Source organism: Schistocerca gregaria, chromosome 6, assembly GCF_023897955.1.
Source record: "Schistocerca gregaria isolate iqSchGreg1 chromosome 6, iqSchGreg1.2, whole genome shotgun sequence".
NCBI classification, from domain to species: Eukaryota; Metazoa; Arthropoda; class Insecta; order Orthoptera; family Acrididae; genus Schistocerca; species Schistocerca gregaria.
The window spans coordinates 365951668-365978887 of record NC_064925.1 but is presented as its reverse complement, the minus strand read 5'-3'; the positions used below and the strand labels follow the sequence as shown (position 1 = coordinate 365978887).

General features: G+C 40.3%; 1 protein-coding gene across 1 annotated transcript in view; it reads right to left on the bottom strand.

Annotated features, from left to right (window-relative positions):
• The window catches only part of LOC126278053 (PHAF1 protein CG7083), a 133213-nt gene that overhangs the window by 25980 nt on the left and 80013 nt on the right, over positions 1-27220 (bottom strand). The window lies entirely within an intron of this gene.

Genomic DNA, 27220 nt, shown 5'->3' with positions numbered 1-27220 from the left:
TACACTCCTGCAGGAAAGATTTCTCAAACGCTAAATTTAAAACTTCAGCTTTCATTTTGCTGTCTTCCATTGCCAGGCCAGACTGATCAGTGAGTGAGTGGATGGAAGCCTTCGACCCGATTACCAATTTTGCGTAAGACCATAATTTCCTTGGGTTTTCAGGCAAGATCTTTTGCTAAGGTATGACGGTGGTAATGGTTGTATGCTTCGCGCATCACTCTTTTTACAGCAGCATGAATCTCTACTAACTTTTGCCTGTCCTCATTCTCCCGATCTTTCTCGTACCACGAGTGCAACTGTCTTTGCTTCCTGAGCATTCTCCAAATTGCACTGTTAAACCACGGTGGGTCTTTTCCGTCCGTAACCCACTTTTTCGGCACATACTTGTCCAATGCGTGATTTACAATGTGTTTAAAATTTGCCCATAATTCTTCCACGTCCATCGTGCCTGAAGTAAATGAAGTTGATTCATTTACTAAATGGGATGCTAACAACTGCTTATCTGCTCTTTCTAGTAAGAATACTCTCCTTGCCTTCTTGACCGACTTTTTAACTTTCGTAATCATAGTCGTAATGACAACATCATGATCACTAATCCCTGTCTCAACACTGACACTGTTGATGAGGTCTGGTCTGTTCGTGCCTACCAGATCTAAAATATTTCCATTACGTGTTGGCTGTTGATTTAGCTGCTCAAGACAGTTTTCAGATAATGTGTTCAAAAGTAATTCATAGGACGGCTTGTCTGTACCACATGTAATGAATCCATAGACATCCCGGTCTATGCTAGGTAAGTTGAAGTTGCCTCAGACTAATATAGCATGATCTGGGTACTTCTGCGATACAGTGTTGACTCATTTTGAATGATTCTAGAATTGTCACAGTGGAACCTGGTGGCCGGTAATAACACCCAACAATTAACTTTGTATCTCCTAGCCCTGTTAAACGTGTTCAGATAACTTCACAATCACATTCTACTTCGACCTCAGTAAAAACAATGTTTTTGTCAACTGCAATGAAGACACCACCTCCTACGCTGTCTAATCTGTCTTTCCAATACACGTTCCAACCCTCACTAAATATTTAAGAACTCCCTATCTCAGGGTTCAGCCAAGTCTCAGTTCAGAGAATAATTTCTGTGCCACACGCTTCCTGGAGGGCAGTAAATGCAGGAACTTTATTCCAAACACTCTGAAAATTTACTGCTAATATCTTCAATGATATAGCTATTGCAATGTCTTTGGTTGCCACCCATGGCTGAAAGGTGCCATGGGTGGCACTGAAGTGTGTAGGAGACCCATCATTAAAGAAACACAGATGAGGATTGCAAAGAAGATGGTTAATCAGAAGGCTCCTGCCAGACAATATGGTACTTCCCCATAGGTGATGGTGCACACTGAAATCCTGAAGCAGGAGAAATGAAGGGGATGGGGGTGAGGAAGGGTGGCAGAGGGGGTGGGTGTTGGATTAAGGTGATCCCAAAAGGAAGCCCTGTAACTGGTAAAACACTAGAGGAAGATGTTGCTGTGATATGAAGCTGTATTTTCCGGTGCTAACATGGAGCTTTAAATAATACCAATGCTTCAGGCACATGTCTTCTTGGTTTACATATGACCCAATATATTGAAACCGTGGCCCACCATTTTACAAAAATACACCATGTGTGTTACCACCTGTCCATGTCAGTTGCAGAAATGACCATGACTGAGCTACTACCATAATAAGGAATGCAAAACCTATGAACTGAACGTCTCCTATTGCCTCTTATATTTTGGTGCCGGCGAAATTGAGTGGTCCCTGAAGATGGCACCACAAGAGCCATGTGAGGCGAGGGCTTACCACCCTCACAGTCAAGTTTTATGTCAGTTGCCACTGACTACCTGGTTACAGTAGCAGCAAAGGTTGATAATGCTCCTGGATTTTGTGTTACTTAATTAGGGTAGTACACTGTGGGTATTGGGAAGGATGGTCATTTGCGCAACTGACACAGATACACCAAGAAGACATAAGCCCAAATTATTGGCATTTAAAACACTGCATCAGGTGTGGGAAATACATCTTCACATTACAGCAGTAATCCATGATTTTCACTTTCTCTGGATGTAAATCATCCTCAAAAGCGAGGATTATTGCTCCAGAATTAATATTGTTGTCTGGTGGGCCTAGACATACAAAATGGATTCTGCACATTCACACAGTTCAGCGCCCATCAGCAGCATAAAGTATCTGTGAAAAATTATACCCTGCACCATGTATGTACTCTTCTGGAGCATTATGGTAACATGTACAGTACACCACCATGATTTTTACAAGTGTAATGCCCATGACTGGGTAGGATTCACAGTCCAAATTAAGATGGAACCACTTTGTAAGTTACTAAGGAAAGAAAATTCTGCAAATATGTTTTCAGAATTCTCTGAAAACAGCGGCTTAGCAGAGAGAAAGGACCCTCCATCTGTCCGTGTGCAAACAAGAAACTGAGGGTTATGCTTCTGCAAGTCTCTTGGGTTTGCTTTCCTGCCACGTCATGGCCACAGAGGGAAAGTTTCTAGGGTCATAATCATCTCCACTGAAGAATTCTGATCTGTCTGAGCATCATAGCCAGTGGCTGATAGCTTATGTGTTTCCATGGTGGCAGGTACCCACCATGACGCCACCTACTGCAAGCACTTCGGGCATCAGCGACACATTCCATGGTTGGTCAAGGAGTTAACACTGTACAGGTACCTGATGACCCATCACATGGACTGGCTACTGTGCTGCGTGTTGCATGACCTCCTCTGCATAGACCCCAAACTTCAGCAAAAATTTGAAAAAGATGGAGGTCAAACACAGATGTGGGAACCAAACATAAGTTAACTGAAATAGGTGGTGTAAAATAAAGAAACAGGGTGGGAAAAGCCATAATCTGCATCCTACAAAAAAGCTAGGTTGTCAGCTGTGAATCTGCCAAGAGCACAAAAGTTAGAGAAAAGATATAGTCAAAGAGAAACATTGCAAGACAGGAAAGGAAGAATTACTTCAATGGCTTGGGGCCCTAAGCACGCCATGCATGAACTCGCAATATAACTGCAAGCTCTCAGGGGGCCTTTAGATCAAGACAATTCAGAGATGCTCTTAAAGGCAAAACATAGTGAACTGAGTTTTTTGATTAGATTATCTATGTTCTGGCTCCATTTTAGCTTTTAATCCACCTGACCCTCAAGGAATTTTACACAAATTAGTTTCATTCCATTATGACCATTAATGCCTACTTCTGGCACTATCATATCAGTACTGCACGACATTTGAAATTACGTAATATGAGTTTTTGTGATATTAAGGCTTAAAAACTGTTACCTGTAAATCACCTGTAGGTCTGTGCAGCTATTATCAGAGCTGTTTCAGCTAAGGTTGAGTTTTGACTTATTCATTTGTTCAATTGTTTATCATTTTCCGCAGATCCCCTCCTTTGAAGAATGTGTAACGAGTCAAGTTTTACATCAACAATTCTATAAATTTAATCTGTGCAGTGTGTTAACAGTGAACTATAATTATACTGCTTAATGATATTCATGCTTATGAGAGCTACAATTAATATATCAAATTAGAAAGGAAGCAGCTACTTTGAAAACAGTGTTTGTCTTCTAGTTACACTAAGTATCTGCTGTTTACTGCTATTGAACAATTCTTTAACATCACTGCAAGAACAGTTGTTTACATTAGTGACAAGAATGGGAGTGGTACTGATCCTTGTAGAACCCAACAGTAAGAAGATGCTGTGATATGCAAATGATTAGCTTTTCAGAGCATTCACACAAGGTTGGCGCTGGTGGCCACAACTACAATGTGCTGACATGAGGAACGTTTCCAACAGATTTCTCATACAAAAACAGTAAGTTGACCGGTGTTGCCTGGTCAAACATTGATGTCATGCCTCGTGTAAGGAGGAGAAATGTGTACCATCACGTTTCCGACTTTCATAAAGGTCGGATTGTAGCCTATCGCGATTGCAGTTTATCGTATTGCGACATTACTGCTCGCGTTGGTCAAGATCCAATGACTGTTAGCAGAATATGGAATTGGTTGGGTTCAGGAGGGTTATATGGAACGCTGTGCTGGATCCCAACAGCCTCGTATCATAGCAGTCGAGATGACAGGCATCTCATCTGCATGGATGTAATGGATCGCGCAGCCACGTCTCGATCCCTGAATCAAATGGGGACGTTTGCAAGACAACAACCATCTGCACGAACAGTTTGACAACATTTCCAGCAGCATGGACTATCCGCTCGGAGACCATGGCTGCAGTTACCCTCGACACTGCATCACAGACAGGAGAGCCCGTGATGGTGTTCTCAACGACAAACCTGGGTGCACGAATGGCAAAATGTCATTTTTTTCGGATGAATCCAGGTTCTGTTTAAGCATCACGATGATCGCATCCATCATGTTTGGCGACATCGCGATGAACGCGTATTGGACCTCGGAGTGAACGCATATTGGACCTAGGAGTGAACGCATATTGGACCTAGGAGTGAACGCATATTGGAAGCGTGTATTAGTTATTGCCATACTGGCGTGACTGTATGGGGCATCATTGGTTACACATCTGGGTTATTCTATATGATGGACACATTTTCAAAAATTTGTATGTATTCAAATATATATCCAAAATGAAAAAGCTTTATACCGATCAAAAGAGGAAGTTTCAAAGTTTTTGGCAGGTGGCGGTGGGCGGGCAGTGATGGTTTCACAAGCAGCCGGTAGAATTTGTGTGGCAATAGGGCTGTCATTCTGTTTCATTGTCAGTTGTGAGTGAGATAGCGACTGTGGAATGCAGAGTTTTCTGCATTCTTGAGTTTGCGAAAAATGAGTTGCAAATTGCAGAACAACGGGCATTTTGTATCAAATTTGGTACTCAACCACCAACTCGCAAAAGCATTAGCCATTGGTTTAAGCAATTTAAACGACTGGGAGAGTGTGCAAAGGAAAAAGCACAGGCAGGCTGCGTGTGTCAGAGGATGATGTCAGACGGATTCACAAAAGTTTTGTGTGCGGTCTCAATAAGTCTACCAACAGAGCCAGTTGAGGACTTTGAATAGCCCAACCAACTGTGTGGAAACTTCTGAGACGGTGTTTGCTGTAAAAGCCCTATGAATTACAACTTGTGCAAATTCTCAACCCCAATGATAAAGAGAAGCATCTTGCACTGTGTTATCATGTGCTAGCAAAGATGGAGGATGACGCATTTCTACAGCATGTAAGTTTTAGCGATGAAGTAACATTCCACCTTAGTGGAAAAGTCAACAGACACAATGTTCGCATTTGGGGTTTGGAAAATCCACATTCACCATTGCAACACAAAAGAGACTTACCAAAGATCAATGTATTCTGTGCCATATTCTGTACAAAGGTTTATGGACCATTTTTCTTTGCAGAACGAACTGTAATGGGGCTCACGTACCTGGACGTGTTGGAACAATGGCTGTTCCCTCAAATTATGGAAAATTCCCAGGACTTCATTTTCCAACAGTTTTTTTTTTTTTTTTTTTTTTTTTTTTTTTTTTTTTTTTTTTTAATGACTCCGTTCCTCAGCACTGGGTTGGTCTGAAGGAACTTGAGGACCTGGCTCTGCACTTCTGGCCACTGAGACTATTTCTTATGGGGTTATGTAAAGGAAGCTGTTTATGTCCTGCATCTGCGGAACTGGATCACTGCTGCCATGCACTCAGTAACAGCAGATACACTTCTGTGTGTGTGGGACGAGTGGCTACCGCGTCTATGTTTGCCATGCTGCCAATGTTGCTCACAATGAACATTTGTCACATTTCTCATTATTAAATAATTATTAAAAACTAATTAATTACAAATTATTACAAGTTATTAAATTGATATCAAACATTATAAACAGAAGCTTTGAAACTTCCTCCTTTCACTGGTATAAAACTTGTTCATTTTCGATTTGCACTGAAATAAATGCGAAATTTTGAAAATGGGTCCATTATCTAGAATAACCCTGTATATTATCAAACAAAATTATGATCGTTGTGTATTGAACAGCCTACATACATTTATCAATAATACAAATTCTATCACACTTTTCTTAAGTACTGATGCTATTTTCTACTCTTAAAATGACTCAATTGAGGATAACATTCTTGAGTTACGTCTGCTGAGATTTCTTCAATCCAGCATCCTTTAAGGATATGGGAGAGCTGTTCAATAATGAATAAGCAATGGCACTGAATGCAGAGCATTACAACTGGAATAACAAAATCTTATAAAAATGTTCCACTAAGTGAAACTGTCATCCATTGGTTAATGTACAGAAGCTGAAAATTTAGCAAATTCTGTAACTACCCTGTGGCTAGCATAATATTCTGGGTGGCAAGTATACAATTTTGTGCTAATAATAATGCCTTGCTGATCAATAAAATACACACATACACATATCATAGTCACTGAGACTGAGTAAAAGCTTTCAAGTAAAATAGATCAGTTCTGTTTCAATTGCAAGCTCTTTTGCTGAGAGAATTTAAGGCATCCAAAATTGCATGGAGTCTCACTTTCAGATCACTTAGGTATTGCAACTTTATATCAAATAGGAAGTAGAAGAATCTCAGATCACTTAGGTATTGCAACTTTATATCAAATAGGAAGTAGAAGAATCTCAGCTCACATGGCACTTCCTGCAGGTTAAAAATACAGCATGTGTAACTGGAATCAAAACTGGTATTTTTCATAAGAATATCTACAGTCAATACACTTTTGCTTTTTTCAACATAGTATCATGTAAATAATAAAACGAGGAATGTGCCTAGTAGGAACTGTGTGAACAACATGGATACGGGCTGCTAGATTTTTTTCACATTTTCCTATAGAATTAATGGTGTTTTCAGTTAATTAGATTAAAAAAAAAAGATTGACAACTTCACGCAGATGTTAAAGATTTTGAACTTTTCCCCCAAATTATTTATGTTATGGTGAAAATTACCAAACAGACAAAGACCAGCAATCCCTCAATCGCCATTCTTTAAAGAATTGAATTCTCATGAATGAAACAGCTTCAGATGTTACAATACTTCATAATTGAGTTAATGTGTTAAATACTTGATGTTAGGTATATTAAACCTTTATGGCTAGAGACACAGAATTCCAATAATGTTGGTTTTATTCGTTTCAGGTTATTCACCCACAAACTAATGATTAAGTTTCATAAAGGCTTGAAATAATGATTAAAGATTGTTGCAAGTCACTAAGAGCTGTCATTCTCAAATATAGATGACTATAGTTTGGGTAATTTGCATGACGTGATGTACACTGCTTCAACATAAACACTACACTTGTCCTCCTGTGTTAGTCATCTACAGACTAATGAAAAAGTTTAGAAAAGGTTGAAATTATGTGAAAAGTTTGTTGGAAGTCACTAATATCTCTCATTCTCAAATAATGGATGAATATATAGTGTGGGTAATTTGCACAATGAGAGGTACACTGTCTCAAGACAAATACTTGTCTTTCAGTGTTAAATCTAAAACATAAAATTATACCTCCTAATGAGTAGTTGGGACAGTATTTTAAATTTTTATATTCAATCAGTAATTGTGTGAAATACCAAAAAGCAAATTTTTGTTGGCCCTGAAAGCTGTTAGATAGGCTACCTGCAACTGGGTCCATGTATTAAGAACCATGAACCAGTTTAGCTGTTCAGTAATACACATGGGTAATTCTCATAACAGTGACATTGAATTTAGCCCCAACAAGATCAGTCAGCCACTCAGGCTGTCAAACAATCAGTAATTTAACACAATTGTTCCAGAAAGAGATGCATTACCATGGACAATGCCAACAATGCTAAAGTGCATAGGTGAGATTTTGGCTAAGCAAAATATCACGACAAGTTACAGATCAGCAATGGGTTTTGTCGTGAAAGCAAAATCTAGTGGCTAAGAAAATTTGTGAGAGAAAAAGACAGCACACAATGGTGTATGTTCAAACAGTCATGTTGGCTGAAATCAGTGAAATTAAATTAGCTAATGCAGGCTTGTCTGAAGCTGTACTGAAACGAATGGACAAAGTACTAGGAATAAGTCAAATGCCAAGTAGCTTTGTCAGAAACAGTTCAACAGCTGTTTGAGTCAATAATATGACTACTGATAATGAAGAAAGCATACACAAACAGTTTGAAATACAGAGCAAGAAGCTTGAGATGAATTTTCTACCCAGACTTTTGAAAAGTAAATGCATAGTAAGAGAGACAATTGATAATAAGTTCCAGGCAGGACAGATGGTAAAATCATAATTTTATGATGAGTTTCTGCTGAGTGTGGGACCTCCATATACCAAGGTCAGACAGAATTGTGATGACTAAGAAATCAATTTGACAATTAGCTTTCTTTGGTAAAACAATGTCAGTGACGATAAGGGAGAGTGCTGAAACCGAAGAGGCAACTAACGTAAATCCTTCGGCAATGTGCAGTTGACAATTTGTAATGAATTCTGAACTGTTGCTAATTATACAGAATCCCATTCAGTTTGAAGCTATTCCTGGTATGTCAGGTGTATTGATGAATAATGTGGGAGATGAGTTAAATTTTGCCTCGACACTCCTGGATGAAAATGTGTTAAAATGAAGATACTTTACATATTTATACTGGACAGAAAAACTATTCACCGGCAGTATTCATTAATGATTTAAATAATGAAAATCATACCAGTTACTTATTTTTGATGCTTAGCACAACACATTTTGAGAATTTATTCTCATTTTCAAGTGCATTTGTGCATCTGTTTACATAAATACATTTCGTGATGTCTGCATGTGTGATTTTATGACTCTTGCATCTTTTTGATGATAGACAAAATGAGTCTTTGAGAGTTTTTAAATGCTAATGTTAGAAATGGTATTTTTATTTGTCTACAAACAAAAATTATTATTTTCAATTTCAGCATGTAAAAACTCTCAAAGATTCAATCAGTCTGATTCTCCAATTGCAATCGAGAGGTCAGCATTAGCGCAACAAGTTAATAACATGATATTCATTCGACTGTTGCCTGTAAACACGTGCCATATGAGTGCTCTTGGAAGAGAGCTGTGGTGGTGACATGGCTCTGTTGTTGTTCCCATGTAGTGATTTGTTGAGGGGGGGGGGGGGAGAGGGGGAAGAGAGGGGGAACGTCAAGATTTGAGCAGTGGTTAAGTACGTCGTAAAGAAAGGTATGAAAGCAAAGGACATTCATGCCTATTTCCAGGAGAGCTTAGATGATGATCAGCGCAGTGGTTGACCAAGATGTATCACTACTCCAGAAATCATTGCAAAAGTGCACAAAATGGTCATGGAGGATTGCCGATTGAAAGTACGTGAAATTGCATGTCATCTGAAAAGGTATATCACATTTTAACAGCAGAATTATAAACGAAAAAATTAACTGCAAGATGGGTGCCACGACTCTTGATGCTGGATGAAAAACACATGAGAATGGACATATCGGAACAATGTTTGGCCTGTTTAAGGAGAAACGACCCATTGTGTCAGGTGAACGTCTAAGTAATTTGTCAGTTGAAGACACGGCTCAATCCAAGCATCTCCTTAGACACTGTTCACCTCACTTGTTATATGCTTGTAAGTATTGATGACGTTAACTAATGGTTGCTTATGTTTATTCTAATCTCAAACTGAAGATGTTAAGCACACCATTAGAATCATGGGTTCTCATTTATCAGATAATATGTCTAATATATCTAAGCAGAAATGTTTTAACTAGAGTAATCCGTAAACCATTCAAAATCAGAGTGGTATCTTTCTTGCAAACAATGACCAGCCTTCTCCCCTCTAGTGTCGTAGAATGAACTTGTAATCATTATGTGTGACATAAAAATAGACCTGCACCTAGTCTTGCTCTGTATACAATTTAAGGAGTGTGTTTTGTTCTAATATGAATATTATACTTCTGGATCCAACACATAATACCACCCACATCCACACCCTAATAGATACACTGAAGAGCCAAAGAAACTGGTACACCTGTCTAATATTGTGTAGGGTCCCCACGAGCACACAGAAGTGCCACACCACAACACGGCATGGACTCAACTAATGTCTGAAATAGTGCTGGAGGGAAGTGACACCATGAATCCTGCAGGGCTGTCCATAAATCCATAAAAGTGGGAGGGGGTGGAGCTCTCTTCTGAACAGCATGTTGCAAGGCATCCCACATATGCTCAATAATGTTCATGTCTGGGCAGTTTGGTGACCAGTGGAAGTGTTTAATCTCAGAAGAGTGTTCCTGGGGTATCGCACTGCCCTGCTGGAATTGCCCAAGTCCATCGGAATGCACAGTGGACATGAATGGATGCAGGTGATAAGACCTGTCAGAGCTGGATCTAGACACCCCACACCATTACAGAGACTCCACCACCTTGAACAGTTCCCTGCCAACATGCGGAGTCTGTGGATTCATGAGGTTGTCTCCACATCTGTGCAATTTGAAACGAAGCTTGTCCAACCAGGCAATGAGTTTTTTTGATGGGCCCAGGTGAGGCATAAAGATTTGTGTCGTGCAGTCATTAAGGGTAAATGAGTGGGCCTCGAGCTTCGAACGCCCTATCAATGATGGTTCATTGAATGGTTGCACGCTGACGCTTGTTGATGGTCCAGTGCTGAAATCTGCAGCAATTTGTGGAGGTGTTGTAGTTCCGCCATACTAAATGATTCTCTTGGTCCCATTCTTGCAGGATATTTTTCTGGCCGCAATGATATCGGAGATTTGAGGTTTTACTTGATTCCTGATATTCACGGTACACTCGTGAAATGGTCATATGGTAAAATCCCCACTTCACTGCTACCTCAGTGATGCTGTGCTCCATCGCTCGTACACCAACTTCAATACCACGTTCAAACTTACTTAAATCTTGATAATATGCCATTGAAGTAGCAGTAATCGATCTAACAACTGTGCCAGATGTTTGTTGTCTTATATAGGCAATGATGACTGCATTACTGTATTCTGTCTGTTTACATATCCCTGTATCTGAATACACATGCCTATTCCAGTTTCTTTATCCCTTCAGTGTATAATGAAAATGAAGAGGAAAGACAGTCATTTGCACCATCAGACTTCTGCCCCTGGTCTTTCTGTCTGTGATGAGATACTCTTACTGTACTCTTTGCAGAAATATAGATAAAAATCTCACCTAATAATGTACAGCAACTTTAAATAAGTCAACCATGATGCCCTAGAAAAGGGTATTTCATATATACTATGGCAGGATATAAGTAGTGAGTTGGAATTAGATAGCAAAATCCAGGAATTCAGTTGCACAGCTACTGTACTGCACAGAAACAATGCCTCTCAATGTTCAGTGAAAGTAAAGAGAGCTCTTGCGCCATGGCTGATTATGGAACTACACCAGATAATGAATAAATGAGCCTCTGCATACAGATGGTCTAAGTGAAATCCAGCCTCTGACCTTTACTGTTATGGTCCAAAATGATGCACACCATGGACAAAGCCAAAAATCAGGCATACACATTCTATTGTTTGCAGGTAATTGAACAATGGAAAAAAAACTGTGCAGTTGGGTCATAATAAAGATGAAAATTTAATAATTTTCAAGCCTCGGCACACAAATTAAAGAACTTTTTCTCAACAGGACTCAGCTCTCAATTCACAATAAATTACCAGACACAAGGTGGCACTGGTTTTCTCAGAGATTTTCAAACTCTCTCTTGTTGGTGGTACACACAATACTGGGTGGAAACAAAGATTAATTTGCCTAATTCCTTTTTTTGTCAAGTGACTATAAGCCAATCAATATTTATCCATAGTACCTAACACCTTGGAGTACACTGTTTACGAACAGCTGATGGATTAGCTTAGAACATCAATGGTAAATATCACGTCTTCCAAAAAACCATAACTCAGCAACTGCAATAATCAAAGCAAAATTATTACACCAAACCTACCACACAAAGGCATAGAGAAACCATACTGACTTCACTTATTTTCAGGAAGACTTTTAATATTACTGATATTGATACAGTACTTATCAAATTGAAACAGTTAAATTTTTCTCAAACAGTGTAATACTGTGGATTGACAGATACCTTAAAAACAGATACCAACAAACTGCCTGTGGGTTATCATCATCATCATCATCATCATCATCATCATCATCATCATCGAAACCTGTAATCTCAGAGGTCCGCTACATTTCAGTCCTTGTACCACTGCTTTTCTCACTGCACGTCAATGATGTTTCATCTGTGCTACAGTATTGTAACTATCACTTGGTTGCTGATGACAACAGATTGTAAGTAAGTGCAAGAAATAAGAACACTTAGACTTCTTTTTAGAAGCTGCTGTTGTATCAAGTATGAATGACAACGTTTGTTCAGTGTAAGGCCAGATACTGAACCTAGGTTTTTAACTAAACTCTAAGAAGCCACAGACCTTCCTCATATCCCAATAGGAATTGATCAGCAAACTTTTCATGAAACCATTCCTTCTATACTCCTTCACAAATATCTCAGTACTATCTTTGATAATCATTCAAACTGGAAAGAACAAACTATCTCAGTATGCAGGAAATCTCTCTCGTCTACATGCAATTTAATAATTTAGAAATATTTTTCCACCTAAAATTAAACAAAAATTTGTACAGTCTTAAGTTGTGCTGAAACTTTACTCCTGTGAAGTAGTTTAACATAGCACAAGCACTAAAAACTTCAGATGACTCAAGCTAGGCAAAACTACTTCCATAAGATGAGTGTAACATTTGGCTGTTTGAAAATATCAGTTCTTCCATTGCTCAGTGAGGCTGAATCTAACCTGATGGGTAACATTATTTTAAAACACTTCATTTTCTCCAATTGTTTCCTATTCATAAGTGTCCTCGGTATTTTCTTCACATATCAAGTACCAATCATCATTCAAAAACTGCAACCCAAGTTTTGGATACGTCCAGCATCTTGGCTGTACCTAGGCATGACACTAATGTTTTCCTTATCTTCTCTCCATTTCAGCCATACAGCTCTGAAAGAAAGTGAACTGCAACTTATCCAATCACAATGATGACTGCAAAAAGCTTCATGAGAAAGCTAATCAGATACACAGTGTTAAGTGTGAATCGCCAAAGAAGAAGCCTCTGATAACTGTGTAGAATATGTCCAACAAAGTGCACCACGAACATCTTCTCAAAGACATACAGGGTGCGTTCCAAAAGTAATGCAATTTTTTTTTTAAGTAATTTATTGAACAGATTTGCACAAACACTTAAAATTCTTCAAAGTACTGTCCTTGGGCCTCTACACATTTTTTCAGCGACTCTGCCATGACCGGTACGCGCCCTGGAAGGCGTCTTCTGGGACCTCTCGCAAGGTCTTCGTCACGGCGGATTGGATCTCGTCTATGGACGAAAAACGGGTTCCTTTCAGGGCTGACTTAATCCTAGGAAACAAAAAGAAGTCAGCTGGGGCGAGGTCAGGACTATAGGGGGGGTGGGGCAGCGTTGGCACCTGGTGTTTGGCCAGGAACTCACGGACTCATAGCGCGTTGTGGCAAGGCGCGTTGTCGTGATGGAGTTGCCAGGTAGCGGAGATGTCCTTTCTCATCCTGACGACCCTTTTGCGGAGTCTTTCCAGCACATCCACGTAGTAGGCAGCGTTAACTGTCTGTCCTTGAGGAACAAACTCCTTATGGACCAGTCCTTTGCTGTCGAAAAAGACAATGAGCATTGTTTTCACTTTTGATTTGCTCATTCTTGCCTTTTTGGGCTTGGGGGACTGATCAGTGTGCCACTCAGAGCTTTGGCGTTTTGTTTCTGGGTCGTATTCAAAAACCCAGGTTTCATCACCAGTGATGACGTTGTCCAAATAATCAGGTTCAATTTCAACATGTTGCAAAAGTTCACTTGAAATTTCCGCTCGGTTGGTCTTTTCGTCGTCTGACAACACCTTGGGCACGAGCTTGGCGCACACTTTCCTCATCGCTAAATCTTCAGTAACAATGCGAAAAACAGTAGTAGACGACAAGTTCAGTTCATTGGCAACCATCCTGATACTCAATCGACGGTCAGAGTCCAACAGTTGTCGCACACGAGCCACATTGTTGTCGGTTTTGCTGGTTGACGGCCGCCCAGAGCGTTGTTCGTCGTGAACCTCTTCCCAGCCTTCCTTAAAGGCCTTTAACCACCTCGAAACTTGTGAGTAGGACAGAGCAGAGTCCCTGTAAGCCTCACGAATCATTTTGTTAGTCTCCTCAAAAGATTTGTTCAGTTTAGCACAAAACTTAATCGCGTAACGTTGCTCGATCGTCGATTCCATTTTTTCCGTGACACGGTCGGCGCGCAGAGGTTTACAATAACAGACGTCCTGCCGCTTCCACAGCTCGGAGAGCACTGAAACCGGTTTCGCGGCAAAGTTTAGCGTCCCCCCCACCTACTCCATGTGGCCCGCTCCCACTCCGACTACTAGGAGCGGCGCGGGAAATTCAATTGCATTACTTTCGGAACGTACCCTGTATACAAGCTCAATCTGGCTGAGCACGTGCAAAAGAAGGAATATGAAGAGGTATGACTGACATTCCAAAATGGACCCTGAGAGAAAACCTATGTCGATCATGTAATGGAAGTTAGTCTTCATGTCTTTAAGCTTCTGCAGCAAAAGAAATGGTGTGTGTAGGTACCCGTCCTCTAAGAATGAATGATTATGCATATGTTTGCCAAAATATTATACATGTTGTGTCTTTGATCACACTGAGTAGGTACATAATTTTAAATATAGAGTTCTCTCCATTGTTTTGCAGAGGGCCACCAGAAAAATGCATGCACAAAAATTGATGAGAAAACTTTCTGCATTTCATGTTGCAACAGGAACAGAAAATGTGACTCACCTGGGAAAGATTGTGCAGCTTATGCACTGCTGTCACATAGTGAAACAGCTATAAAGCTATAACAGACTAAGCACCCATCTAAAATACAAGTGCACAGAGTGGTCAACTCCATATCAAATCTATGTAAATCAAGTAACAGAAGATATACTGCACAGGAAACTGACACACAAATCCCCATCAACAGTAGCCAGGAATTGGCATTATTCATAGCCTGGTGTCAGTTACTTGGGATTATACTGCCAGGGAAAAGTGTGTCACATTTTGACAACATTCCAGCAATAATTAGTACAGAGGTTCTCGAGAACCAACATCTTAGCTTAATGAATTTCACAGTCAACATACTACAAAAGGCATTAGAGGCAGCAGTTGCAAAGAAACTTAGGAGACAGATCTTTCAAATGGGTCATGATGTACACAAAGATGTGTTGAATGTTAAATGAACTTGAGTTACAGCAACTTTTTGCAAGTGAAGCTGAACATTCAGAAAGCTTAAACATAGGCAATATGACATACTGACCCACCCCACATAACATGTAGGCACTTTCCCATCATATGCCGAATAACAACAGATGAAGTTGTGATCTCCATCTGAGGAGAGACATTGTGGGGATCATCTGCATCCATTTCTCAAGCTGTGGGAACTGGTAACAAGAGATATCCCTGTTGTAGCTATGACTGCAATAGGATGCTTCCCACCGTGTCAGCTGTCCAAAAAGCTTCTGAAAAAAGGGTATAATAAAGATGATGATGACTATCACCACATCACTACCATACCTACAGTAGCAACAGATGCCCATTTAGCTTTATCATCATCTGCAGATCCTCTGTTATTTCCATATGAAGTTGAGTGTGGTGACCGTGGTAGTACTGGAGAATATAAAAATTGCAAAACAGTGAAAATCGGAACTTACTGTCTAATAGAGGAAATATTTACAGCATTTTGAACCCTACTAAAATGATATTCAGTTACTTTATATTAACAGAGAAATTTATGTCCACGTAAGTTGACAGGAGAATCCCAGTGTACTGCAAATTGTTCTCAGTTATGTTATCAGAGGTGGGCATCGTAAAGGGAAATCTATTACATACCATCCTGCACCTGGGGCATCATGCAGTATTCTTTTAAGAGTGAATAATTTGCAAACATAGTTTAGACCATAGTAAGACCTCCTCTGTCAGGTGTTCATGAGAAGAAATGAACCATTTGACATTGAACAATTGTAAGTGGATACTGTAAAAACATATGGACACACATACTTCGACCCAACCCTCTCCTCTCCGACATGCTTTCTTCACAATGGATACATTTACAAGGATAAAGATACTACAGATTAATGGTGTGTGAAGTAAACTGGCAATGACTGCAATACAAAAACTAATTGATGAGATAGGTGTTAAGACAGTCTATCTGTAAGAACCATACTCTAGAAACAATATGCTACCCCATTTTCCTACAGGTAAGTTAACAATCGCTAGCCATGAGGAGGCAATGTCTGCCATTGTCATTACACGTGGGAAATTCAGTGTGACTAAGGTGGCACTGCTATGTGAAAAGCATATGGTCACAGTAGAAATGAAGGGTGTACAGACAAAGTGCGTTTTAGTAGGCATACACATGCAGTATTCTCATCCCACTGACTGGTTGTAGATAAACCCAGGGTAATAGCTCTACATGGATGAAATATATCTCTCTCCTTGTTACAAGAGATATGAATGCAAGATACACTTGTGGCACAGTGGCAAAATGACAAACAACTTGAGACACTACAGGAGTAAATGTAGGAGTCAGAGCCCATTGTTTTAAATCTAGAAGGCCTGCCAAGTACTTTCTAGGGATGAGCAGGTGTTGTCACCAATATAACGAACACTTGGGCAAACCAGATGGCAACAGTTATGATTAATACAATGCTCTGCAAAACTTAAGAATTAGGTAGATAAAGTAACATTGCATATTAACTACTTGATGGAAATTAACGAAAGTGCAGGAGCATGTTGCCAGTGGTCTCCTAGTCACGCACAGATAATTGGATGTCACATGCTGTGAGTTCAGTGTGACTATAGCACCAAATGGGGCTGGCACCGTAACATGAGGCAGTTGAAGGAACAGTAGAAGACAGAGTCAATAAGTGAGCAGTTATGAGGCACTGTGGTCATGTTCTTCATTACAACATGGCCCAGAGATAGCATTTGGAAGACTTCAGATGGGGAAGAAGGATGAGGTGTGATGAGCATTTGGGGTTTGGTACTGCTCACAGTATTGATTCATGTGCAAGGGGAGTGTTCCAAATCCTATGCACTGCTGCCCAAAGAAGAGGAAGTGCTTGACCATGGTCAGCTACAGCAGGAGATGACCATTAAATTGTGCAACAGACAAGAAGGGACCCACCGCAAACAGTGGGCACAAGTGCAACCACATTTAACACGACAGAAGAGCACACAATTTCACACACTACAGTGGCATGGTGACTGCTCGAGGGTGATCTCCTTGCCAGATGACCAGTCCTCTGTGTTCCACTGGCACCCATACATCAATGGCACCATTTGCAATGGTGCCAAGAACTTGTGGACTGGAGCAAGGACTGGGGTCACTTGCTGTTTGTGGATGAGAGCAGATTCAGTATGAGTAGTGATTTTGGACATATCCTCATATGGGGAGAGATGAGTATATGTAATGCACCCAGGAAAATTGTCAAACATCATCATTTTGGTGGTCCAGGAGTCACTGTGTAGGAAGGTGTAATGCTGTATGGGCATACTGATCCCAAAATCTTTGAACACAGTACACTCAATGGTGAATGTTGCTGCGATACTGTACTCCTTCCCCATATTCATCTTTTCTGGATGCATTTAGCCCCAACTTTATTTTTATGGCTGACAATATGTGGCTGTGTCAAACAGCACAATTGGAGGACCTCCTGGAATGAGAGGATATCTGGAGAATGCACTGTCCTGCCTATTTCCCCAATCAAAACCCTATCATGCAAGTGTGCAATGTGTTGGGGAGCCTTACTGTAGCACGTCCACATGCACCACCGACTATCCAGCAGTTGTCAAACACAATGGTAGAGGAATGGAAGGCCCTGCCACAGGAGCTCCTTATCAGGAATGTGGCCAGCATGGGAGCACATTGCAGAGTATGCAATACTGTCCGTGGTGATCACACACCCTATTAAGAACCATGTTACACCTTTTGTAATGTCCACGATGTCATTTCTGTTCGCCCCATTGTATATTTCTATCAATTACCTTCTGTACAACACTGGTCTTTCTATGGACGGTCCACACTTTAATTTTTGCACACTAGAGCAGTTCGCAAGTGCTTCAGTACCTGACATCCAGTCATCATAGTGAAACTGCCTCTGAAGTAGAAAGAGGTAAGAGTAGAGCAAGAAAACCAGAGAAAAGCATGATTGGGTTAGATATCAGGAAAATAGATCAGGCTGGCTTACTTGTCCTACTGCAGCATTTCCAATGGAATCACTTCTGTTAAATGTAGACTTGAGTGCACAGATATTAAATGAATTCTTGCAAAGAACACATGACATTTCTACCCCTAAGAAAAAGATAAATAGTCAGGCTATAACTGCACAGAGACAACAACTTTCCATGCAGAGCATAATGGCAAGATAAAGAGGAAGAGCTTATCAATGTGCTTTAGGGCAAACAGAGCGCACTGCCAAGTCCCGTGAATATAGGGTAACTGAGATGTGCTACGAACCATTGCTTCAGGAAACTGTTCTAAGTTTCTATGAAGGCGATTGCAATTTGACATCTAGTGAAGAACATATATGTTATTAACTAAAAAGATTAAGGGCTCTACTGTTATATTCACAAATCACAGAGACGATGACTTAATGTGGCCGAGTGGATAGATGCAGCAGAATATCTGCTAACTGCCCCACTTCCTGATGACAACACTAACACAGATACTGAAATACAAGCACAACTAAGAAGAGAACTATATGATAATCAGATATTGTTGTTACCTTTCGCTCGAGGAAAAGTTGCTATCACAATTTACAAGTTCAAAATTGGAAAGCCACCAGGACTATATGGCCTCTTAACTTGGTGATCCATGGATGATAGGTCCCCTGACAGCATCTCATTTGACAGCATCACTAAATGAGGAATAGCGAATAGGTAGGATTCCACCAATTTGGAAAACAGCTAAAAAAGTTGTTGTTGTTGTTGTTGTGGTCTTCAGTCCTAGGACTGGTTTGATGCAGCTCTCCATGCTAATCTATCCTGTGCAACCTCCTTCATCTCCCAGTACCTACTGCAACCTACACCCTTCTGAATCTGCTTAGTGTATTCATCTCTTGGTCTCCCTCTACGATTTTTACCCTCCACGCTGCCCTCCAATGCTAAATTGGTGATCCCTTGATGCCTCAGGACATGTCCTATCAGCTGATCCCTTCTTCTAGTCAAGTTGTGCCACAAACTTCTCTTCTCCCCAATCCTATTCAATACCTCCTCATTAGTTACGTGATCTACCCATCTAATCTTCAACATTCTTCTGTAGCACCACATTTCGAAATCTTCTATTCTCTTCTTGTCCAAACTATTTATTGTCCATGTTTCACTTCCATACATGGCTACACTCCATACAAATACTTTAAGAGATGACTTCCTGAAACTTAAATCTATACTCGATGTTAACAAATTTCTCTTCTTCAGAAACGCTCTCCTTGCCATTGCGTCTACATTTTATATCCTCTCTACTTCGACCATCATCAGTTATTTTGCTCCCCAAATAGCAAAACTCCTTTACTACTTTAAGTGTCTCATTTCCTAAGCTAATTCCCTCAGCATCACCCCATTTAATTTGACTACATTCCATTATCCTCGTTTTGCTTTTGTTGATGTTTATCTTATATCCTCCTTTCAAGACACTATCCATTCCATTCAACTGCTCTTCCAGAGTCCTTTGCTGTCTCTGACAGAATTACAATGTCATCGGTGAAGCTCAAAGTATTTATTTCTTCTCCCTGGATTTTAATACCTACTCCAAATTTTCCTTTTGTTTCCTTTACTGCTTGCTCAATATAGAGATTGAATAACATTGGGGAGAGGCTACAACCCTGTCTTACTCCCTTCCCAACCACTGCTTCCCTTTCATGTTCCTCGACTCGTATATCTGCCGTCTGGTTTCTGTACAAATTGTAAATAGCCTTTCACTCCCTGTATTTTACCCCTGCCACCTTCAGAATTTGAAAGAGAGTATTCCAGTCAACATTGTCAAAAACTTTCTCTAAGTCTACAAATGCTAGAACCATAGGTTTGCCTTTCCTTAATCTTTCTTCTAAGATAAGTCGTAAGGTTAGTATTGCCTCACGTGTTCCAACATTTCTGCGGAATCCAAACTGATCATCCGCAAGGTCCGCTTCTACCAGTTTTTCCATTCGTCTGTAAACAATTCGGGTCAGTATTTTGCAGCTGTAACTTATTAAACTGATAGATCAGTAATTTTCACATCTGTCAACACCTGCTTTCTTTGGGATTGGAATTATTATATTCTTCTTGAAGTCTGAGGGTATTTCGCCTGTCTCGTACATCTTGCTCACCAGATGGAAGAGTTTTGTCAGAACTGGCTCTCCCAAAGCCGTCAGTACTTCTAATGGAATGTTATCTACTCCCAGGGCCTTGTTTCGACTCAGGTCTTTCAGTGCTATGTCAAACTCATCACGCAGTATCGTATCTCCCATTTCATCTTCATCTACATCCCCTTCCATTTCCATAATATTGTCCTCAAGTACATCGCCCTTGTATAGACCCTCTATATACACCTTCCACCTTTCTGCTTTCTCCTCTTTGCTTAGAACTGAGTTTCCATCTGAGCTCTTGATATTCATGCAAGTGGTTCTTTTTTCTCCAAAGGTCTCTTTAATTTTCCTGTAGGCTGTATCTATCTAGCCCCTAGTGAGAGAAGCCCCCCCATCCTTACATTTGTCCTCTAGCCATCCCTGCTTAGCAATTTTGCACTTCCCGTCGATCTCATTTTTGAGACGTTTGTATTCCTTTTTGCCTGCTTCATTTACCGCATTTTTATATTTTCTCCTTTCATCAATTAAATTCAATATAACTTCTGTTACCCAAGGATTTCTACTAGCCCTCGTCTTTTTACCTACTTGATCCTCTGCTGCCTTCACTACTTCATCCCTCAAAGCTACCCATTCTTCTTCTACTGTATTTCTTTCCCCTATTCCTGTCAATTGTTCCCTTATGCTCTCTCTGAAACTCTGTACAACCTCTGGTTCTTTCAGTTTATCCAGGTCCCATCTCCTTAATTTCCCACCTTTTAGCATTTTCTTCAGTTTTAATCTACAGGTCATAACCTATACATTGTGGTCAGAGTCCACATCTGCCCCTGGAAATGTCTTACAATTTAAAACCTGGTACCTAAATCTCTCTCTTACCCTTATATAATCTGTCTGATACCTTTTAGTATCTCCATGATTCTTCCATGTATACAACCTCCTTTTATGATTCTTGAACCAAGTGTTAGCTATGATTAAGTTATGCTCTGTGCAAAATTCTAACAGACAGCTTCCTCTTTCATTTCTTAGCCCCAATCCATATTCACCTACTTTGTTTCCTTCTCTCCCTTTTCCTACACTCGAACTCCAGTCACCCATTACTATTAAATTTTCGTCTCCCTTCACTACCTGAATAATTTCTTTTATTTCATCATACATTTCTTCAATTTCTTCGTCGTCTGCAGAGCTAGTTGGCATATAAACTTGTACTACTGTAGTAGGCAATGGCTTTGTGTCTATTTTGGCCACTATAATGCGTTCACTATGCTGTTTGTAGTAGCTTACCTGCATTCCTATTTTTTTATTCATTATTAAACCTACTCCTGCATTACCCCTATTTGATTTTGTATTTATAACCCTGTATTCACCTGACCAGAAGTCTTGTTCCTCCTGCCACCTAACTTCACTAATTCCCACTAAATCTAACTTTAACCTATCCCTTTCCCTTTTTAAATTTTCTAATCTACCTGTCCGATTAAGGGATCTGACATTCCACGCTCCGATCCGTAGAATGCCAGTTTTCTTTCTCTTGATAACGATGTCCTCTTGGGTAGTCCCCTCCTGGAGATGCGAATGGATGACTATTTTACCTCTGAAATATTTTACCCAAGAGGACGCCATCATCATTTAACCATACAGTAAAGCTGCATGCCCTCGGGAAAATTACGGCTGTAGTTTACCCTTGCTTTCAGCCGTTCGCAGTGCCACAACTGCAAGGCCGTTTTGGTTAGTGTTACAAGGCCAGATCAGACAATCATCCAGACTGTTGCCCTTGCAACTACTGAAAAGGCTGCTGCCCCTCTTCAGGAACCACAAGTTTGTCTGGCCTCTCAACAGATACCCCTCCATTTTGGTTGCACCTACAGTACAACTATCTGTATCGTTGAGCCACGCAAGCCTCCCCACCAACGGCAAGGTCCATGGTTCATTGGGGGGGGGGGGGGGGGGGGGCTAAAAAAGTAGTGATTAAATATAGAAATGACGAACGCTCTAGACCCATTTGCTAATTAAATGTCTACGCCGAAGTTCAAGATTGTCTGCTTTGTGACCAATTGCAGATGTATAGCGAGCTCCTGGGTCTGAATCGAATCCAAAATGCATTCAGAAATGGGAAGTCAATGTATGATGTGGTTCATAGAGCTCTTCAGATTGTTGAAAATTTGGCTCTGAAGTATGCAACTGCACTCAAGACTGACACTGCAGGTGCATTTGATAATCTTTGGTGGCCTCCGATGTTTGCAGGTCTCCGAGCTCTCTGGGTGTCCAAATGTCTGTACAAGACCTTTGTTGATCATTATAGCGGACATAGCATTCAGAAGCTTATGGGACAGAACAAGGTAATTAAAAAGACTACTAAATAATGTCCCCAAAGCTCCATAAATGGTCCACTGTTTTGGGATCCTAGTATTTAATCTCTATTACATCTGTTAGACAGAGCAGATACTGTTGAATATGAATATGAATGAGGAGGTATTGAATAGGATTGGGGAAAAGAGAAGTTTGTGGCACAACTTAACTAGAAGAAGGGATCGGTTGGTAGGACATGTTCTGAGGCATCAAGGGATCACCAATTTAGTATTGGAGGGCAGCGTGGAGGGTAAAAATTGTAGAGGGAAACCAAGAGGCGAATACACTAAACAAATTCTTATAGGTGAAAAACAGAACTTTCTAGAACATACTACATCCATTACTCAGAAAGCTTCCAGCTTTTGGGTGAATAACCTTCAGTTGAAGAGCTTCAGAACAGTACTGTGATGAATTCAATGCAACATACTTCCAAGGCTCATCAGTGCCTTTTGCTCTAAACCAGTGAATACTTTACTGGTGATTCTTGATATTTATCTGATGGATATCGTGGTATGTTACACGGCAGTGTTGTATTGGTTGGAGCTTAAACAGTACAATCATGTCAACAAAATCACAGGAGCTCAGATTACTGGAAAATACACTTATGAGCTACGAAGTTAGATTGACAGCAGTCTGCCTGGGACACTAGCACTGCAAATCTGGTATACAGTATATTAAGAAGCATTAGAAACAGGGGCAGATTGCAAGACATTGCCCCTGCTCGATGTTTGGTGCACTTATGAACAGCTCATGGTCCATATCCTCAGCATCTGCATCAAGAGGGATATAATAACACATCGATATAAGAATATGGAGAGCAAGGTCCTGCTGATCATGTTGTTTTCAGTAGCCCCCACTTCCAGCTAGACACAGAATGCAGATAATTAGACTGTGTTCTGCAAACAACTGTAAGTGACCAGAATTTATGGATACAGTAAATATGATTGCAAGTCCAATATCTCAAACAACACTGTTCAACTTACAGTCTAAAACATTACATGGATGATGTGAATATCAAAAGCAAAATCAGCATATCACAAGAAGTGTTTCCTGCATCATAGAAAATGATTAATATATGTATCACGTGTAAAAGTATGAAACCGGAATTTTCCTATAGATAGTGCAAACAGTCAGTATAGGGCCTGTGAGACCACATCTGCAGCGTCACCTGCTTCCTGTAATGGCTCACGAATGCCAACACATAGTAACCCAAGTTCCATACATCGGTATCTGTTTCAAACCTGTAAACATGTTGAGTTTTGTGCCTATGAACTACGATTTGCAGACAGCTTTTGCTTTCTGTTATCATTTGAAAAAAACTGCTGAAGAATCACATCGAATGCTTGTTGAAACCTTCGGTGAACACAGTGTTTCGAGCGGTTGAAAAAATTCAAAAGTGGTGATTTTGACGTGAGAAATCACTTGCATGGAAAACCACCAAGCATCAACGTGCAATAACCACTCACAGACAGTGGGTGGCAGCACTAGACATGGAGGATATACAAAGCATGCAGAGGGGACGTGAAAAACAGTGTAGTCGTTGTTGTAAAGCTGAAACAGGGTAATTTATCTGACATCCAAATGGGCATGGTCATTAACCATAACACATCTATTATTACTATTATTATTATGCACTGTTCACATACTATGCATATTGCAATGCTGATTCATTAAGGTTGTCTCATAATGTGAAAGAGATGCAAGGCAAAATAAACAAATAATGTAACGAAGACTCATATTATGGCATTTCATCCAAGATCTAACATTGATTATCATACACTAAATGAAACTCTATTGGTACAATTCCTACAACATCTGCTGGATAGCAAGCTAGATATTAACAAAAAGCTGAAATAATCAAAAATATTTTTTCAGTACAAGTGAGCAATAAGAATACTGTATAAAATAGCTACACACACACATTTGTTCAGTCTTTATCAAAGACTTTTGTATTCTTACACTTATTTCCCATTATATTTACTGTTAATGATATTTCATAGTAATAATATATTAATTTAGTTGAACTTCATCATTTTCTTCGTGTGGATACCACAGTCATATATCTGTCACAGGACATTTTGAAGTTTTCCACCTCTGCTGTTTTTCATAAGTATTAAATTTATAGCATCTTCCATGATTGGCCAATTTCAGCCTTCCACGCCATTTTCAATTGCAGTAGGTGACGGTGTGTTGAAATCTCAGATTGTCTATACCCACCAGTTAATAACAGAATAACTGTACAACACATCAATACCTTCTGCACTTGAAAATAGCCTGCAGGGCTGAAATCGGCCAGTCGTGCAAGATACAATAAATTTAATACCTATGAAAGACAGATGAGGTGCAAAACTTCAAAATATTCTATAGCTCAGCTTTGGGTCATACACTTACAATGCAAGCAACGGAAATAGATTTCCCAGAGTCAATGTCTTCTTGCTTTGAGTTCCTAGTAGAATTCTGTATTCTGGTGCAAACATTATTTAACAAGTTTCCATCATGCATCAAGCAAAAAAGTGAGCCCTACAAATTCAAAAGCAAAGCGAATACATTTCTTACTGGCTGCAGTTACAAATTAAGTTGTCACCATCATTAAAGAGCTGATTTTTTTGTTACAGGCAATTATCACTGTAAAGGTAAGTAACTATTACTCTTTGATAATTATTACTGCGCTCACTTTATTATTAATCCAACAGCAGCAGTACAGAATACTTATTTAATGTAACTGAGAAAACAGAAGCATTTTACAAGTTTGAGCCTACTTACCAATTTTACGAAGTTAAATTTAGTCTCTGTAAGTGCAAAGACTATATGACAGTGTAGTGACAGTTTTCAACAAATAAAGCATACAAGACTGAGCTTGTACCAACTGGCTTTTTTTCACATTTTCAAAGGCTCTATTTCACGATGAGATGTATGAAACATGACGAATGAATTGATTCATGCCACTTTAAAATTGTGCAATCAACAGAGACTCAAACTAGGATCCTGAACTGTGAAAGTTTGACTATGAGGTTAATATATAGTGTCACATATGTGTCCCACTCTGGTATTTGGCTTTGTGGAAGGTGAATGCCACCAGAGGTTATGGACCTAGGGTGGCTGTCAGAGGGCACAGTCTCGTTGTAACATTGCGCTCAAAGCATGGGTGCACCACTTGTCTCACTGTACGAATATGCTGGCCAATGGTGTTCTTTGCAGCCAATATAAATGTGGCCACCCTGCAAATGGTTGGCGAGTTCTGTACTTGTGTCTGATATTGTCAATTACTATCATGACTGTACTTCGGACTACTGGATAACAACCTTGCTTGGTCAGATCGTCTCTCTCTTTGCTCCTGACCTGTTGACACATCACTACAGCTAAGGTTTTCAATTTGCACTTCATTGTTCACATAGGTTGATTTGGTCCTGAAACTGACTGTGTCCTGTTCACCACCAATCAGCTGTGTTCAGCTTGGTTCCTGCTATGTGTCATGTTCTCTTCCACAGGTGGTTTTAAGTGATTCTCCCCTGGATTCTGATACAAGTGCTGATACATGGCCACTAGCAGATATAGCATTGGGAATAAGGAAAACAAAAGTTGTTCGGTAGCATGGACATTAAACTGATTCGCCTGCTGGAGTAACAGCAGCAGCTATGCAACAGCAGCAGCTTCAGATAGACTTGTTATAAAAGTCGCTTCATTTTCAGGCAGACAAATTCCGAGCACATGCTCCAAATCTCAGCACCCCCTGCAGGAAATGTCCCCATTCGTCCTCCAATGTCTCCACCTTTCAGTGATGCTGTGGAGGACTGGGACACACATTTGCATCGAGTCAAACAACATTTCACACTATTTCAAGTCATGGGTGATTCATACAGCAATCACTATTTCTGTCTTGGGAGTCATCGGGCACATTTTTTCCAGCTCCACAAAGTAGCACCTCTGTCTGAGAAAGTTGTGCTCTTCTTTCAGGAGATATACCCACTGTGGACTAATTATTATTCACAGATGTATCATGTGGTTGTTTCCAGGCTTGAGTTTCACCAATATTGTAAAGAGCCTTGAGAATCATTGCTCCTGGGTCAGTGAATTGCCATGTCACAGCTGCAAATGCTACTTCACTTGCTCCAATCAAGAGTGCAAGGATTCTTACGCAGACTCCTTGATTTAGAATGTTGTGGTTCAGCTGGGAGCTGACCCTGAGGCTTGCACAGTAGTGGTGAAACTGAATAATCTATCACTGGAGAAGTTCTTGTGGATCGTCCACTTTGTCGAGATTGCGCAGGCTGCTACCAAATGACTGAAGTCAAGACCATAAGTCTTGGCAGTGAACATGCCACCACATGTTCCACACCCACGCAGCAGGTGTACGGTGACTATCAGGTTGCAGCAACATTGTGAATCATCATTGTCCAATGACTCTATGGCGTCCAACTCTCTGGTCACTCTCACTGATGGTCACAGGGACTACTCCCTTCATG